Source organism: Osmia bicornis, chromosome 8, assembly GCF_907164935.1.
Source record: "Osmia bicornis bicornis chromosome 8, iOsmBic2.1, whole genome shotgun sequence".
In the NCBI taxonomy this organism is placed as follows: domain Eukaryota; kingdom Metazoa; phylum Arthropoda; class Insecta; order Hymenoptera; family Megachilidae; genus Osmia; species Osmia bicornis.
In genome coordinates, this window is record NC_060223.1 from 6,149,576 (window position 1) to 6,166,510 (window position 16,935).

Here is a 16,935-nt window from a genome sequence, read left to right on the forward strand (position 1 = left end):
TAGGAACAATGCGTACCTTCTACTTATGCGAAAGTATGCTCTGAACATGTCTTGTCATTTCGATATTCGCAAATGAAATCGCGAGAGACCTTCCTTCCTGCCCAAGACCGATCGGCAACTCTCGGCAATGTTCGGTATATTCTTCTATCGGCCGATACCTAACCAAGTACACGAACAGGTCTAAACAGAAATAATATTACGATGCTCAAGAACGTTATTAAATTAAAAACAACAAACTGTGTAAAACAGTACTAAAAACATTCAATAATGTTTAGGTACTTAACGATATAAAAGAGAAAATAATTCAGATTCTGGCGTTCCACTCTTATTGTGTATTCGCGACAGGAGCAAAAATTTTCAACTCTCGTATTTTTGAAGAAAACGCCGAATTAATGTTAAAGATCAAGAATTCAGACTTCTCTTCGATGTTTCTTTCTGTTTTTTGTACTGTTAACACCCGATCAGCAATATAATTTAATATTTGAAGATAATTTAATCTTACCTGTTGCAGACACGTGCTAAACGGACGAAGCTTCGAAGAGGATTGCTGCACTCCACCACACTCCGCGCGGCACATCCTGTAACAATGAATCTGATTGGTCTAAATAAGAGGACGCCATAATGGAACGACCAATCACAGGCATTGGTAGAAACTTCGAATTGCTTTTAGACTTTAACATTAAAGGAAGATTCGTTGAAAATTAGTAACGCCATATTGAAATAAAGTCAAATAAGGTCAAAATTATTTTTTTCACTTTGAAGCACCGAAATAATAAAAAAGATAGAAAAATACATAAGATATTAATGGTATTTAATAAATTATCTGTTGTTAAAAAATTATGTTATTTAATGAAAATGTTATTTTAATTCGTATCTGTATCGACAAAATAGGGTATAAATTATCAGCTTACGCGTTTCTGAAGACAATAATATGGAAATGATGTCAGAAGTCATGACTCCAGTCTTCTCTTCAACTTTGTTTTCTGTTTCTTGTATTTTTGATACGTAATACACAATTTAATCACATATGTATCTACTACACGAGCTGCGAATGATAATTATTAGGTTGTAACATAAGTTCGTCCCGTTTTTTGAGTTGGTAGCGTGATATAGTATTTTCAACTCGTAAACAATTTCACGCAATCAAGTGTCATACGTCATTTTAAAGGTTAGGTTCCAATGATTATTTCATTGTGTATGCGTATGTGTAACAATTCAAATAAATCATTGTAAAAATAATTAAAAAACGGGACGAACTTATGTTACAACCTAATAGTAAGCGTTTTTCTCTTGATCACGTTGCATCCCGAACAAATAATAAATCAATTTAATATGACACACACACATGGTGCGTCGCGAGTTCTAACGACGCATTTCATGCTCCATCATCTAGTTAGAATAAAAAATTCTATGAACCGTATATTAATATAATTTCCAAAGGATAGAGCCATATCATGGAAAATGTTATTTTCTTTCTTGATATTGATTAGTAAGAGTTTTCCTCTTGATCTCGTCGCACCCCGAATGAATAATAAATAAATTTAACACGCCGAGATACGAGCTCGAAAATCGTTCTACTGTGAACGAGCTGGTCATTTTGGCGATGGGAAGTTTTATTTTTAATTTATAGTTTCAATTTGAATTTCCGTTCCCTGCACATTTTCCCGTATTGATTTTCGCGTCGCTCTGTAACGGTATCCTCTACATAATATTCGTTGTATTATAATATTTTATTTTATTCTATAGTACTTACTTTTTTTTGAAAATCTTCGCATTTTACGTTTAGCGATGAAACACAACGATTGCCTTCGAGCAGGACGATTATACGTAAATGCAATATCAATCATAGTGTTCGTTCGTCTAGTCTAGTGAAAAAGCACTAACCTTGGAGTCCAAGTTTAACCGCAGCATATATCATAAATTTAATTATTTAATAAAAGCATTAAAATAATTAACATAATCATCTGATAAAAGCTTTAGAATATTCAATAATTTAGAATTTCAATAATTTATTTGAAATTATAAAAAACACTAGACAAATGGACAGTATGATTGGTGTTGTACCTGCTTCCCCCCACCTCTGTTTCCTTTCGACACGACGATCTTTGCACTGTTCAGGATGTGTGTTCGTTCGGTCTACGCGTGTGTCGTAATTTATTAATCACGATTTTTCCCTGTTTAACTTAATTCTCATTGTCTCGGATAACCTCACTTTGTTATTCCATTAGATTAGTTATTAGTCCTATATTAGTTATAACTAATATAGTTATTTGTGTTCGTTTGGCGGAATCTAATGGACTAACAAAGTGAGGTTATCCGAGATAACGGGAATCAGGTCAAACAGGGGAAAATCGGCTAAAGATAGAGGAAACGTTTAAAAATGTATCGCGACGGCTGCGTGCACCTGTTCGAGCTCGTCTAACTCGTAAAATTCGAAAGGAACATCCGCCATAAATCCGCGAGAAGAAGCTTCCACGTTAATGTTGACGTACTCCGTTTCATCCTGTGCTGTTCAACCCTCCCCATCGCGGAGATATGTTTGCCAAGGAGTATACGGCTCGTGTAAAAGGTAAGTAGTAAATTTCCTTGAAACAGTACCTCCTTACGTCGCTTCGCGGAGTTTCATTCAATTTACCAAGTTTGACATCTGCTTTTGTGTCGATACGCCGGGAGAATAGAAGCGCGAAGCGACGAATAGGCGGAGGAGAAGGGGGCGGATGAAATTGCTTTGTAAACGCAACGACGAAATTTTTCCCATGGAAAGATTTAATTTTGCAATAATAATACGAACAATACCGCGCAGCCTGATATTTTCTCCGTTGATATTCGAATAATTTCGATGCTGAAATTCGAGGTTCAATAATGTTTCAAACAATTTCGAGCTTTGTTACAAGGTAAAGCAGAGGGAGCTTTATTGCACTTATATTTCGAGCCAATTTCATTCGAACCCGCCGGTTGGATTGTTAGTTTTGTTGTTATGTATTGTTCGGTGCATTTTTAGATTTTAATAACAATATCTTGTGTCAATCTATCAAAACAAAACACATGTGATTTTATTTATTGAATTAACTGTATATTAGCGATTAGGAATTTGGTTAAAGTAAATGAATTTTTATTAAATCCGTGATCATTAAATCCATGATTTATTAAATCTCATTGAACTTCTTCTAATTAATTAAACTACCGTATTGTTTGGTGTCTTTCTAGATTTTAATAACAATATCTTGTGTCAATTGAAACGAAATACACTTGATTTTATTTATTAGTGATAAGAAAATTCACCAGTGAAAATGAATTTTTACTAAATTCGTGATCAGAATATGATATCTATCATGCTAGAAGAGAAAATATATCTCATTGAACTGTTTTTCTAATCAACAAGTTTTCTATCCGCCTTTCGTTTCTCGTTGTTCGATTTGTCTTACCCCCGTATCGATGCTTATAAATCGTGAATCGGCATGGCTGGTGTCCCGCAAACGCGAAATAATTCGAACATAAATAGTGCATCGAGTAACCGTTCGAAGAATGACGGGATTCCAAAGGAATGAGGAAGGAAGTCAGGGAGTCGTCCTCACCCCTATCGCGAAGCATTTAATCCGTAACTTTGGCGCTCGCTGTTCCCCCGGGGAAAGCGTTTCTCTTTGGTTTTCCGCGCGCAACAATAAGTTTTCCCCCGATGCAGGCCTGTCAACGACGCACAATTGGCGGCACCGTGGGATGGGGGGGTGGCGGTGGTGGCGGATGGGTGAATCTCACCGCCGCCACCCTCTCCCCCGTTGCAGCGCGTCCCATCCGAGCACCCATCCCTCTCTTTGGCCGGATCTCATCCCATCCTCTGTATGCCGTGATTGCACGGCCCGGGGGCGATATTGGGGTGCGTATGGATCGGCACAAGGGGATGCGCCTGTTCACCCTGTTTCTCCCTCTCTCGTTTCAACTAATATCTCTCTCGCACTCTCTCCCACTGTGATTCTCTCGTGTCGGTACATCCGACGTGTCTATGACTCTGTCCTTCTCCTAGTTCAACCTTTCCATCGTCCTACACCCTCGTCTACTATTCCGTCCGCTTGTTCCTCCTACGCGACGGAGACGAGAGAAACGCTTTATGGACGAGGGTGACCGGAGAAACTTGGTGAAACTGCCACGAAGGAATTACTGATATTGGGTACCGGCATATCGGCGTAGATATCTTGCTCGGGATTTCGCTAACCGTCAATGGGATCACCTGCTTTTCATGGTGATTAAAAGATCCCTTGGTTACTGGCTTTTCGAAACTTACTTGGTGACTTTGGCATTATTTATCGGCGTTTCTTTTTCAAAATTAACACGTTGAATGGCACAGAGAAAATGAGCATTTCTTATGGAACGTATTGAAGCTCTAATTATTTGAAACAGAAATTATTAATTTAAAAATTTCAAATTTCAAACTTTGTATTTGCTATTTCACATTATTTGTACAATAGTATATTATTTAGAATAATGTTTGTCTATTGTTTTCTTTTAATTATTCAGATATGTGTAATTTGCGATGGCCCCTGATGATTCCTATGGCATTCAACGTGTTAAATAAATTTTCATATGAAAAAAGCTTAAATATTTCAAAAAAGTACAATATACTATAATTCCTCGCAATTCGAATTGCGAGTAATTAAGTAACTTTGTTATATTTAATATATCATTCTTAGCAAGCTATTCTAAAACGCTGTAAAATAAAGCCATTATTCAATGCTTGAACTATAATACAAATATCTAACAGAAAATTATTTTTAAAAACAAGTCTCCAATTTCCGCCAATTATCTTGCAGCAATATATAATTTCTTTTAGTAAGAGTGCAAATATACCCTCATATCTTTCTTCAAATAACTAGTTACCCTCAAAAGCAACCAGATATTATTCATATATACACACCTAGAACTGACACGATCGTTCTTTCCACCGGACATGCACAGCAGGGACAATACATTAACCAAAAGACCCTTTTCGACTTGTACTCATAATCCCCTTACACGCGAAGCCAACTACGAAGATGGAAAATGAGAGGGAGTCACCTAGAGCGATTAGATTTTCCCCTCTCGCCGGACGATAAACATGTCCCAGTAATTACTGATATTGGATACTTGCGGATGGACACGTCAATTATGCTCCCAGATAAGATTCCACGACGATTGTTTTTATTTACCCCCGTTCGACTTCACTTTCTGTAAACGTAACGCGATACCTTTAGGGATGTTTTCAATTCCTCGATGTTCCATGCCGAGGAGGATCGAGTTGTTTTTCTGAAAGGGAGGTTTTATTATTAGTAGCGAACAATCTATGTTTATCGTGACAATCTGATTAATTATTTAGAAAATCCTAAGAGAAGAAGTTATCTTGCAAATAATTTATGCATCGTACAAAATGAAAAATATATTCTCAGATAGCAAAACTAATTTCTGTCTAAGTCTTGTTTGAAATTCATTTAATTTCCTGTATTTAACAATAAATTTCGATTTCAATCTCAACGAAACTCTAAAAAATATGAACAGTAATTTGACACTTGACATCAAAACATTTTGCTATCAGCTTAATTATGAAATATTTAGTATGTTTCAAAAGATCGTCGAATTATTAATGATCGAGGTAAATTTTGCAAATGACGAAGCATCAAATTGGAAAAAATTGCAAGGTATAAAAATCTCATAGAAAGAAACTAATCAAAACGTCAGGTGAACCACGAAAATAAAAAAAAAGAAACGATTCAAAATCCTTTTCTCGTTATTATACCTCGACGAAGGGCAACCTGAGCCAGACATCAGTGATATTGTACATCAGCAGTTCCTGGAGGACGTGCAATTTAATCGTTTGCCCGGTGACAAAGGGTACTCGCAGCCGCCTCAGGACGCATTCCTGGTTACGTTTACGACAACGACTACAAAATCATTTGCCAGACACGTAAGCTGGCACACGAACGTACAGATCTGTGTATACACTTGCGGTTGCTTTTCATTTTGACCTGACTACCACGTGAAACCATCGGTCCCCTAAATGTCCGCACTTTACGAGCCGTCAAGAAGTAGAATGAGAATAAGAAGGCAGATATAAATATTTTGATGATTCTATTTGATGTTCATATTTATCGTATTTCATTCATAATTCTGACGATCATTTTGTTGGATACTTATTTAAAAAAATGAGAATCGATTGATTTGTTTTAAAAAGAATTTAGGATATTGAATATAGAACGATTTACTTGAAGTACGACTGTCAATTCGATTGATCAGTTTGGAACTGTGTATATAACATTACTAAACGCGGTCAAATTCACACGTACAGGCATTAGTGTATCATCTGTGGTTCACTTGGTGGACCATAGGACGACCGAGATAGCTCGAACGTAATTATGTCAAATTTCCAGGTAACGCGGCCGCCTGTAATTTCAGGGAGTGATTAAGATAATCAATAACTCGGTATTGAACGGGTGGTTATGTAAGGTATTAATAGAATACAGATGCAAAGAAATTTTCGATGTTACAGTTTCAAAAATTAGAATTACGTAACATCTTTCTATGAAAATATCTTTCTTTTAATTAAGTTAATTAATCTATTTAAAATACCTTCATTCGAGTCTATAACATCTCATTATATTTGTTATTATCTTTGCAAAAAGTCGAAAATTTAATTGTCAATCATCTTTGACCAGTGATTCAGTTCAACCCTTTGCCTGCTGAGTACTCCAAATAAGAATTAAATCAATGACACTTATCATTTTTCTTTTCTATTGAATTTAATTTCTTAGTTCATTTTTTCATTGTTTTATCACATCATTATAATCTGATAACATATGGTGTGTAATTAGTAATATGCATTGATAATTGTTATTCGATTATGATTAAAATAAACAAGACGGCACATGTGCGTCCATAGTAGTCAAAGGGTTAAAGAAAGCATTGCGAAGGAAGCAACCGGTATTACGATAAATAAATACCGAACGAAATCAGACCTCACCCCCGCATTTCCTTAGCACACTAGATATTCGTACACTTGCGGTCCGTTTCCATTCTAACCGAACCGCCACCCCCCTAGAAACCATCGGCCCCTAACCGTCCGCACTTTATGTGCCGTCAAGGGGGTGAGAAGGCGCGAGGGGTTGACGGCGAGGGGAGGTAGAAGGGCGCCAGGCAACCCTCCTAACTCTCTCCGGCCCCGGGGGTGAACGTGGGCTGGCTCATGGCCTCTTGTTGGCAAGGGACGTAGAAGGGAGAGGGAGAGAGTGCTGGAAGCAGCAGGGCTAGGGATATTACGGACAGGACGCCGAGATATCCACCCCCTCGTCCGACCTTCTCGAGGGGCGAGCGTTCGGGGGGGTGGAAAGGCGCCCGAGAGACGGCCGAGGGTAGCGACGGATATAAACGTGACGCACACACGTTCAAGAAAAACGAAGTTCGCCGGAGGAATTCCGTGTTGCACGGGGCTCGATGGTATGCCGAGGGGTTGCAACGGAATCAGTGGGGTGATATTAGCTTTCCTTCGTTATTAATAAACGGTTCACGCGAGCCTTGATAACGCGTGTAATGGAACGAGGCTGGGCTACTCTTATTACCACCCCCCGCGGGCCTTTTACTACCCTGCCGCGCTCGTCTATTCCTCGTCGAGTTTCGTTCATTGCGGGAAACATGTGTCGGTTTCTTTTTTTTTTTTTTAATCCTGATAGGCTTAGCTTGCATTTTAGAGTATGAAAAATTAATTCTATTATGATTTGCAATTTTTTACGAAGAGTATTTCTCTTAGTATTTGGCACAAGTTTTATGGAGTGAAATATGTCTTTTTTTTTTTTTTTTTTAAGATATTTTCTATTGTTTCAATAGTAGCAGTATTTGCGGAATAATTTTCGAATAAATCGTAGAAATTTTACACGAGTACTGCAGGTTCATATCTTTCCCTTGGTTGGCAACAGAGCAGAGTGATGCGGTGTTCCGAAACTCCGTGGTCCTCTTCGTCTTCCAAACACCCTGCCACCCTATAGCTCGCACCCACACAAACGCACAATGCTCTGACGTGCAGCACGGTTTTAGCTCAAGATGGAATGCTCGTACCATTTCTCCGTGAGCACACTTAGGGAGGGTGAAAATGTTTTCTGTCCTTCCTCGTGGCCGAGTGATGTCTTTGTCATCGGAGAAATATGGATTTCTTTTTCTATCTTTAACGAAAAATTATACCATCCCTCCGATTGATTCATTAAATCGTTCATAAATCTATGTCTACATAAACAATTATTTTCTTTAAAGATTCAAATAATTTTAACTACTTTACCAAGAGAAAGCACACGCGTGTCCTTTGCGAACTTTAAAGTACCTTAGATTAAACCAAGTAGGGTGAAAATTTTCGCTGCGGTTACGATCCTTTCTTTACTACTTCAACCCTTCGCTCCGTCGAGATCCCCACAGGTGCCTCTGTGTGCCTAATCATTCTTTAAAGTTTCACCTTGACGCTAATTACCCCGATAGCCGAGGCGAGGAAGTAAGAAGATTAAAAAAATCCCTGAGAGAATTTCACCGACAATGCTTCGACGACGGTGCATCATTTATCTGACCTGTCGTCGCCTAATTAAGATACTCAGAAACATTAGTCGAACGATCGAACTCTCCGGACGAGAGAATGTCCAAGCGTTCTCTTTAAGGTTCATAACGGTGACCTACATAATCTTAGGGGATTAAAGGACCAGACTAAATATGAATAACAGCCCTGGAATAAGTTCAGCTATTCATTAATTTGTTTAGGTAAAATATAGTTGATTAATAGTGGAAAGTAGAATGATTTCGATCGATATTGTTAGAAGTAATTCAAGAACATCAGATTGTGGTCACTAATGGCGTGGTCCTTATTAATTTTGACACCTTCGACTTCACACGCGCAGACATCCACGTATCTCGTCCTTGTTATCGACAGTGGCTGCATCGACCCTGTTCCTTTTTCGTCTTCATCCCCAGTGCCTTTGAGCGGTCGGATAGCAAAGAAGAGGGCGACAGCTCGATGCAAAGGCCGTGAGGCGAAAGAGAGAAAGAGGGTCTCAGTGAAAATACATCGTCGTTGTATATCTTCCTTGACCGTCAGGGGCATAACTCCAGGATGAATCAGTGCTTCTTGGACCGCACCGGACCCACCCTTAGTCTTCTTCCACCTCTATACCCGACTCTGCCACCGACTTTGCCGCCCTCCTTCTCGCCCACCGCCCCCCCTTCGAGCCATCAGAGTAGAAGAGCGGAGCAACCCTCTGGCCTGAACCTTCATCAACGGATCTACCGACCCCACCTTTATCAAGAACCCCCAGTCCTGGAACCCCTTTCGTTCTTCCGCTCCCTCCCTCTGCCCGCCCCTCGCTCGCTCCACATCTCTCTGCTATCACTTTTCGCGCTATCTTTGTCGGTCCCGTGGCCTTTCGCCGTACTCTTTCTCCCTCGGACAACTTCTCGTTTCCCTTGGTTCCTCTTTCGCTGTCAGGTCCTCCGCTTTACGCTTCCCCTCTCGCTCCGCGCGCCACCGCTTTCACCCTCGCCTCTTGCTCTTCTGCTTCTCCATCAAAACCCCGCTGCCCCTCCACGCGCCGTAACCATCCCACGGACCCTAGATTAACGGAACCCTTGCTGCCGGGAAAAGGGAGTTACCTCGGCACACCTAGCGCGAAGGTGTCGTCACACGGATGGTAAGATAAAGTGTACGAGGCAACGGGAACAGCTGAATATAGATACATCGCGTACACCTGTTAATTTTTTAATCCCCTTTAGGGGACGACGCGTACCCGTAATCTCGGCTAACGAAGTTGGGAAAGTTCGAGGCGAGGCCGGTATCCGGTACGGTGTTAGAAATTCTAACCCTTCCTTTTTATACCGTTCCACGTGTCCCCGGAATCGGGATGGTATATCCGTTTATGGATATTTCGTATTGATTTTTCGATTTCAGATATAAAATAACGTGGAATGTTCGATGTTTATTTAATCGAAGGGAAAATTATAATTTTTGTGTTAATCCTCGGACGGCGGACCATGGAGAGAGACCCAATTTCTATTATTTTCATTTTCTAAATCTTACACGGTTTCTTTAAAAATTATTTTTTAACTTTGAGTTAATATTGACCCAGGCTTCGCTGTTCAATTAAAAATTTATTTGGTAATCAATTGGTAATTAAAAATTTCTACTTGGGGTAATCTTCGACGTTACAAAACACTTTTAAAAATGCACTAAATTAGCTTGATCAAAGTCCAAAGAGAATAACAACGAGCCCATGGGAAGCTAGCCCACATAGAAACTCATGAATTCAAGAAGCCTGTTCAACTGATATTTCGTACATTTCTGTTGAATTTAAAAGACGCCGATGCATAGTAACGAGCGGTTACTTTTACAATAACGGAATCGGTAATTAGTTACGTTTCACGTGGAATGTGTGCAACCGCATGTACGCGGGGGTGGTATCGGTTTATCGTGTACACACTGGCCTCGTGTGGGTTGGTAGCTGGTGGTAAAGGGAATTTCAACCAGACCGCCAGATCGATTCGCTTGAAATTGGAAAAGAATATTAGGTTTCTGATTGAAACGACTCTTCCGAAAATGTACAGGACCAGGCGTTACGCTTCTGTCCACCTACGAACTTTAAAACACTTGAAAATTTGTCTTTTGAACCTTGCAGCACAAAGTAGCCATATGAAACCATGCAAAAAATCGAATTATATTTCATAAATATGATATAAAATTAATTTTTTAAATGACAAATTGACATTGATTACTTAGGGCATTGTCCACTGCCACAAACGACAATGTGTTAGATCTATGAAAATAAACATACATTGTTATAATTCGTTTCCTGTATCGTTTATGTAATACAGAAGTAGTTGTTTTACCCCGTCAGGCAATTAATTGCCGCAAAATCTTCAAATATTTACGAAAATATTCGCCGCCCGGTCGGTCGATACTCCGCGACCATCAATGTTTACGTGGTCTGTACCAGCTCTATTGTCCGGTTAAAATATGAATGGTGAAGTTTTAAATATCACCACGGGATTATTTGCGAACGTGCACCCAGTGGAAAAACAGGCTCGATTTGGTTTAACAGATATCAAGATATAAATATGTTCAGTCGAATACGTCGAATGTTTTGTGCAGGGGTGTAACAAACATTTGAGCTAAGTTTTTTTCCATTTTCCCCTCCAGCGATAAATCAATGTTGCAAATATTTTTCAATCGCATAAAAATATTTTATTCGAGACACGCGTGTGAGCCATAAATAATCTCCCTTCCACCCGCATCTTTCATTAACCTACTACTAATAAGACCGAAAGAGTTGCAACATTTTCACGATCCGCCAATCAAGCCTCGCGTCGATCAGAGAGGCAACAATAAAAACACAGGTTCGAACCGTAGCAGCTGTCACGGGTGTCTCGTCACGAACCGCGACCCGCCCTAAGCTCGCCTCGCGACCCATTAAAATTCCAGCCGACACACGCGTGACACACACAGAGGCATAGATAACGGGATGCGCGACGACGTCGACGACGACGACGACCTATATTTGTTGGTGGCGGATTATCGAGACCAGACGAGGAGGACGTCGAGAACAGAGCGGTGGGTGAAGCACTAGAGGAGAACTAGGGCCGAGGCTATGTCGTGTGTCCGGCCAACCGTGACCATATTTCAAAGTCCCTTTAGGGTAGCCAGAATCCTGGACAGGGGCCCAATTTCATGGCGATGCATCGCTACCTGTGATTATCAGCGCGTACCCGTGTTCCCTCGGCAAGTCGGAGCCCAATTCTGCGTTTACAATCAGCCCGTCCACCCATCCTCCGCCCACCCATCCGTCCACGATATTCCGTTGCCTGCTGGTATCTGTGGCCGCGTGCACACATACACGTGCGGCTTCTCTCGCGTGTGCATCGAAGCTACGGGTGCGCACATATGCGTCCACGCGTTATAACGGATAGATACCGGGGTCCCGTAGCCATCGCGTACACACACACGTTCGTACGTGTAGCCGCGTGTATATCTATATCTACCACTGTATCTACCACTATATCTACCAGTGTAGCTCGCGTCCATTTTGATACCATACTACTCGCCTATATACCGAGGTCGCGTATGTAACCGACTGGTATATAACATGGGGCTAACATGTAGGTAGAACCGCGCGTACGCGGGTACGACGGTAGATATAGGGTCGGCTGGTAGAGTGGTTAGAGGGTTCACAGGGATGGAGGTCGTTGGAGGGTGGTAGGGTAGGCGGCGTGGTAGGTAGGTGAGGTGGCGAGCTCGGTCGACGAGGGTGAAATAGAGGGGAAGGTAGTGAACGTTCCACCGAGGGTGGGTAGAGGTGTGGTTGCTTTAGAGGTGCGTTGAACCCAAGCAACGCAGGTAGGTTGACATCAGCGTGCCTTGTTCCATTGAAACGTGCGAAATCTATGTGAAATCCCACCCCCTCTCTATGGCTGAGAACGAGGAGCTCGGGGAATCGCTTGGACTCGCTTCGTGCTGCTTTAACCGTGGGGAAGAATAACGATGAGCATCGTTTTGCTCTTCTCAGAAAAAGAAAAGTCGATCTTGATGGAAAAGAGAGGGTGTTATGGTGGTCCAATGTTACTTTGCTGAATTTCTATGGGGGGTAGGGAACTTTACTAACCCCTCCATGAGACACTTGTATCAATGAAAATGTAAATTCCTTATAATTAATGTTTAAATAAAAATTAATTTCAAAAGTGTCCAAATAATTTTGAACAATACTGTACGTACTGAGAGCGAATTTCGGTATTAACTGGCTTTTTCGTTGTTCACACTCGTTTCTGTACCTCCACGTCGTTAGAGACTTTTTATACTCCCGTTGAATATGTTATTTATATCACAGTCCACAGTTTCGGCGATGATTCAACAATTTATATCCATATCACGGAGATACTCGAGGTACCCTCCTGTTTTGTCTTTTAATATTTAAATTATTGCGCTAAACCCTTGCTGCACAAACGAGCTCGCTGTAAATTCGTCGGAGATTTACATTGTTACATAAATTGAAGGCTTCTTTCGGGTTACGCAGTATCCATGTATTCGTTAATGCTCTTAGTAATTTATTGTTGATTTTTTTTTTCAATTCTTTAAACTTTTTATACGACACCCTAATTTCACCCCAATATTCGCTTCCGCCATTCAACTGTATTTAGCTCAAGAGCAGTCTTTCGTTGAACGAGCAGGGAAAGTACTCTTCGCGATTCAAGTACATCGCATTTTGTTTCATTCAAACTTTGATTTCATTCAGTTTCGAGCCTCGTAGGATGAATTCAAAACTCCCGGAAAATTCGATGGCCGGCAATAGAGTTTCCCTTGCCAGTACGGGAAAATCACATGAATCGCGTAGCCTCGTGCTCGCGTATTTTCTCGATTTCACGGTTTTGCATTTCGAAAAAATATTACTCGACAGCGTGCGGTTGATTCGAACTGATTCCGCATCGACGGATCCGCGATGGCCGCTGATAAATAGCTGGAAACGCGAGATATTCCGACCGATTTTTCAAGCTTAATTATCCCGAACGCGAACCTTTGAAGCTGATCGAACAACATTTTTCCCCCATTCGTGACTGTTCAACGGGGAAAACTTGAACAGTGAAAACTTTGAGCGACAACAGTGGAACTTCGGTCGCTTTTACCAACCACCAGATCGATCCACGTCCGATCGAACTCCGCGAACTTTCGCTCTCCATCTGTCCGCGAAATCCATCCCCCTTCTGTTCGCGATTACAAACAACCGAAACTTTCCTGCAACTTCCAGCCCGCCTTGAGTCGAAATATAAATTCTAGTCTCACCCTTTAAAATCTCGATGTCTTAAAACATCCTAACCGTACGAAGTTTTTATTCATTATTAAATTGTAGAACAAAGTATAAAATGATCACCAATTTGTATATTGGATCGAGTAAAAAATTGCGAAGATTTATAGGAGAATCGTCCTGTTATCGGGAGAAGAGGAGAAAGAAAAGCTTTACCTGTTTCTTCATATTTTCCACGCGACCCTCTGTCTCGGCCTCGCAGTGTGTAATTCAGCTGTACCTAATGCTGGTTAGGGGTGGCGGATGGGGTGGGTTTCACAGGATGGTCTGGCCGGGTAGAGTCGAAGGTGGGTGGTCGGGGAGAGCGTAGGAGGTGGTGGCTCTGTTGTTTGTGTGTCAGCCGCGTTGGGACCTTCTGCCCATCCTCTGTTCCACCCCTCGCAGCCCGCTTTCCCTCTCGACTACAACACCCCCTTAGTAAGTTCGTTGATGCAGCTCTGTGTATATGTGTGTGCCAAGGTAAACGTGTGCGAGCGTATGTAAGCCAGAGCCTATGTATTACACCTTACAAACATTACTTCCATGTGCTCGGATAGCCTATGTGCCGGATACGTGGCTAATACATAGAGAATATTGTACCACCTCTCTCACCCCTTGTCTTCTTCCCTCCTCTCGCAACACGCACGACGAAAGTTCGCGCGCTATTTCCTACGCGTCGCTTTTAAACGTGTGCATCGTTTACCAGCGTGTCTTTCGCCTAAGGACAGGTGATTTTATTAAACGTTATTCGGGAATTTAAGACACTTTCGATCTCGCGAATTTCAGTTTCGAGAGCATCCGATACGTTTCGATTAAATTTAATTTATTTGTGTCTCTTTCGATGAAATTCGTGGAGGTAACATAGCGTAAAAGGATAGATTCGAGATAATTTGAAAGGACACCGTGTTCAGGCTAATCGTTTAATCAACATAAGGCGACGTATTTATTCAGATACAAGATAATAACGCAATTTTTCCTGATTAAACCAATTAAGGTATTCAGATATTCAAGGCTGGCGTCTCATGAATTATTCATAAGACTCGAGATATTTATATTTGCGAAGTCTATGATTTAAGTCGTCCAAGATTTCCAAGGACCGCTACTTTCCAATAATAATCGAAGCAGCCCGCGAGTCGGTGGAAAACTTTCACGGTCAAAGAATAAAGCAGCCACCCCCCCATCAACCCCCTCGAACTATCGCGTATTTCCGCTACGTTAAAGTTCTTCAACAAAGTTACATTGTCTCGTTTCTCGCAAGACTTTCGAAAACTTTCCAACATTTTTAAGCCCCTTAAGACTTCTTCGTATCATTAAATATATTTTAATCGCCTTAATCGTCCAATTACTCGAATGTTTTCAATTTTAATTTCGAATACTAACATGAATCTTTTGCTCGATTATTTTAATCACATTCGAGGGCATCGATGAGCTTCGCGACAGTCGACGTATTAAAAATCATCATTTTCGTATTCTTTCACCACTAAATTACGGGGAAATGTTCGAGGGACAGGGACAGAAGCGAGAGACAGAAAGCTCGGCAGAGCCCTGCCTCTCCGTCATACTGTCACCTCACCCTCCGTTTCACCATCGCAACCTGACTATTCCGTGGCTGTCGCTCCGTCTCCTATTCTGGCCTCGCTCTCAGGGGTGGCTTGACGCAAGGTGAGGCTTAGGGGTTACGACGTACACACGTACACGGCCGCGCACAGGGAACGGCGGTACAGTTTACGGAGACAGGTATTCTCCGCGACATGCACACGGTAACGGGTACCGGTTGCGTAAGTACGACGAGAGCCGGAAGGGGTGCACGCTGGAGGGAAGGGGTTGCGGTGCGCGCTTGGACGAGCGCGTTAGAACGCACACACGCGTGTGCGCTTCTTTACGTGCACGGAGGATGTACAGAAACGGTGAAATTATCGAAGAGGAGAAAAGAACATTCTTACGTATTATGTACGGGAAAAATTCAAAGAGGGTGCGTTTGCTCTTCTTAATTAATCCTTTGAGCAACTGTTAATAAAATAATATTTTTGATATTAAAATTTTCATCTTTGATCGATCCCGATGAGAATTGTCCTTCCGTTCAACTTCATCCCCGTTCGAGCAACAACGAAACGATTACGCGTGGAATCGTGTGTCCGAGGAAACGCGTTGAATTCACCGGAGGGCTGCGCGAGTCCTATTTAGCCGCTCGCTCTTTACTTAATTACGCAAATGAGTGATTATTAACGCGGCTACGAGCGAGCAGCAGGGCTCGCGTCACTCCAGGCGTGAAACGGAAACACGCAAAAAGTGTGTTTGCATAAAATAATAAGGAACACGGGGTGAAACACCTGACGCGCGCTGGCGTGGCGGGAAACTGAATAGGAACCTAGTGCCGCTGGCAATGATAAAGATAATATACGACGAAGATACGTGACAGGGGGTAAAGGTAAGAGCCGAGGTGGGAGGGGAGAAAAAAAATGGGAATGTAATCACCAACTGCCGGGGACGACCTCGCGAAACTACCCCTTTCACCTTTCCGCGGACCGCTGAAAAAGGGGTAGACAATAGTGCGCGATGAATTTACAGGGTGGCTGAATTTTCATTCAGTCAATGTTTCATTATGAATGAAACTGCAAAGTGCAAACCTGAATAGATTTACAATTACTCGTATTAATATTCGGACATCGCGTAATTAATTATTAACCGCGAAGGGTGAGTCGAGTTTTTTCGAGTTTTTAGAACTTGTTTCAAGTTAACGACGGTTACAAGTTATTCGGGTATTATGGAAAACCGTATTCGGTGTAGGTTTTTAATGAAAATGCAGTCTGGCCTGTTTTCCTACAAAAAGACTGCTTTTGTGGCGATGAAAAAGATTGTTTAGCACTGTTTTTTGCTGGAAACTAGCAAAGCGACTAAAAAATGCATACTTCTACGGTAAGGAAAAAATATAGGGTGCAGTACTCGTACCGCAGTGCACGGCTACTCTGGTTAACAAAATTATTATCACGTTCATTGTTTAACAACAGATTTTTGCAATAACATTGTAAAATTAAATTTCTCAAAAACGTAGATTTCCTCTGCGTTGTATCATAAATTCTGGGACGTCTTTTATATTTTAAAAGTATCCCTTGCAAGGATT

General features: G+C 41.5%; 1 protein-coding gene across 1 annotated transcript in view; it reads left to right on the plus strand.

Annotated features, from left to right (window-relative positions):
- Positions 1-2,159: 2,159 nt before the first annotated feature.
- LOC114877199 (nucleolar protein 4-like) overlaps positions 2,160-16,935 on the plus strand; it is a 118,257-nt gene continuing 103,481 nt past the window's right edge. The window contains exon 1 of the mRNA XM_029189463.2: positions 2,160-2,569. The gene's annotated coding sequence lies outside the window, so the exon portion shown is untranslated. The remainder of the gene's footprint in view (positions 2,570-16,935) is intronic.